General features: G+C 43.4%; 1 long non-coding RNA gene across 2 annotated transcripts; it reads right to left on the reverse strand.

Annotated features, from left to right (window-relative positions):
- Window positions 1-457: 457 nt before the first annotated feature.
- Window positions 458-2,407, reverse strand: LOC123177183 (uncharacterized). Of its 2 annotated transcripts, XR_006488805.1 has the most exons (3): window positions 2,315-2,407; window positions 2,023-2,167; window positions 458-883 (listed from the first exon to the last, which is right to left on the reverse strand). It is a non-coding gene; the product is annotated as an uncharacterized lncRNA (long non-coding RNA). The 2 variants fall into 2 exon arrangements; XR_006488804.1 differs by having other exon boundaries at window positions 458-2,167.

Below are 2,407 nucleotides of genomic sequence, written 5' to 3' on the forward strand. Positions count from 1 at the left end.
GCGCGTCCCTCCTGGAACCCCCGTGCATCCTCCTCAAGCTCGCGTGCGTCATCCATCGCGCTCCCGCGCATCCTGCTGGAGCTCCCACGCGTGCGCCGCCGCGATCCCCTACCGGCGTCGCCGGAGCCTGCCTCCATGATCCAGTGGACCGGGAGCTCGCGCGTGTGATCCTCAATCTCCCGCGCGTCTTCCTCAATCTCCCGCGCAAGCTCGTGCTGCTCCTTCTCCCCTGCCCGCGCGCCCGTGCGGCTGCTTGTCCCCTGCCGCCGGTGGAGCTCCTTTGCCTGTACTGCTGCTGCTCGTCTACCCGTACTACTGCTGCTCGTCTGCCCGTGCTGCCGCCAGAGCTACATTCATCAGGGAGAAGGTACTGTAAGGATTTGCTCCATGAGTTAACTGAAAAAATCAGTAGATATTCAGTCAGTCAATGTTAACTGAAGAACTTTGTCTTCTTTTCTCCATGAGTTTCCCTAGCCATCAATCTTTCTGCTCTCTATAGAATGGTGAACACCTCCCCTTTTCCTAGCATTTAAAAAGAAATTGATCACCTAGTCTAGTCTGTGATGTGAAAAATGGAGGGGCATCGACCTACACCTGTCTGACGATGCATGTTTTGGGGTTCACATATCATACAAATTCAGAGATAAAAACAAATCCTGCTCAGATCAATATCACCTGCCCAATATTCAGTCAATATTCAGTCAACCTACACCTGTCTGACGATGCATGTTTTGTGATGATGCTCACCTAAATAAAGGAAGGGGAAAACGTGGGACTGCATATAATATACGGCGCCATAGCAATGATTTCAATCCGCCTTTCGTCCGTCCGGTCGAGGTCTCGGAGCCGGCGGCGAATTCAATACCAGTTTTTTGCTGTGAACCTTGCACAAGGAAACAACTAGTCAATCTCCACTACTTGTACTCAGCTGATAAGTAAATAACCAACTTTTATTACAATTGGAAACAGATCAGATCAGAGTGTGGTACTACTTCACTGCTGAAACTGTAGGTGTATCTATCTTCAGAAATGTGGGGTGTCTTTCAGATGAAAAAAGAGGCTCCATCCATCCAGTGGAACAAGATTTTTTTACAACATCAGGAGGAAGAGTTGAGCCCACCACAGACCACACACTCCAAATTAATTAATCTACTCCAGTTTGCACTGAGAGCAATAATCTGAGAGGCAACTTGTCGAGCAACCACAACAATCAAAATAAAGAATAAACCAACATCTTCTCCCGGTAGAAACAAGTCAACATCTAATCTAAATTCAGTAAAATGAAGACTGAGTTTGGGTGGATTAGAGTAAACCAATATTTCCAGGTAAAAAATCCCCTGTTCAACAAGTACAGCCTATGTGCATGCATGCATGCCATGTCTTCTCTAGTTAGCACACAGAATGAAATATACCCAAGGACCATGGTAGCCAGGCTTTTAAATCAAAAAAGGCTATTGCTACCTGAAAGGATGATTGCAATAGTCTAGGATAACTGCATAGTCTTCTTGGAGTACCAGGGGCCAAGAGTAATTACCAGGGGTCAAGAGAAACAAATAGCAACCATGGGAAGAAATCTACTGAATTCTTGTAAAAATGTCTATTGAATTTGCTTGTTTGTGTGGAGTAATTTACAAGCAGGTCTAGAAAAATGCACTTGTTTGTGTGGAGTAATTTACAAGCAGGTCTAGAAATACGCCTTTTCTAACATCACATTGCTAGCATAGATTACTCAACATCCACTGCCATTTAAAAAAAAACTTTACATGGAAGAAAATGAAAGGGGTTCAAAGTTTGAGAGCAATTTGGCATTCGAGGACATCTTCAAGTCAGAACAGAAGTAATGTACTGAAGTTCGGTCAATCTAAGGATAGCAATTAACTGTAAGTCAATCTCAGGATAGCATTCGCCTGCAAATATGTGTACACATACTCCTGCTTGAACAACAACAGCACCATAGTGGCCTGTTTCAAAATTTCACTAATGGATAGAATTTTTTTTACTGCAAAAGAAGCACAAGCTTACCGGATCTCTATAGGAAGGTATCTGCTCAGGGAGCAACATGAGGTCAACATCTTCCCCTTTGCTAGCATATTACTCACCATATCTCTTAGTGTCTAGTTGACCATCTTCATAATCAGGAGCACCAGTAAGAAAAGCAATTACCCTGCTGTTTTTATTTAAGAATAAACAGTTGGTAGTTAGACATAAAAACAACAAGTACAAAAGCCTTTGCAAAATTCACTATCCATACAAACATAATTCCCTTCGTGATAAGAAGCATTTAAAAATTGTAGAAAGAGACGTGTTAACTTACCCTAAGCAAAAGTATAACCATACTCTAAACTCAAGCACTGTCAAAATTAGAGAAGACATGGCTGTTCCAAAACCGCGCCCACCAAGAAAAACT

The sequence above is a fragment of the Triticum aestivum genome, unplaced genomic scaffold, assembly GCF_018294505.1.
Source record: "Triticum aestivum cultivar Chinese Spring unplaced genomic scaffold, IWGSC CS RefSeq v2.1 scaffold296817, whole genome shotgun sequence".
Taxonomy (NCBI): domain Eukaryota; kingdom Viridiplantae; phylum Streptophyta; class Magnoliopsida; order Poales; family Poaceae; genus Triticum; species Triticum aestivum.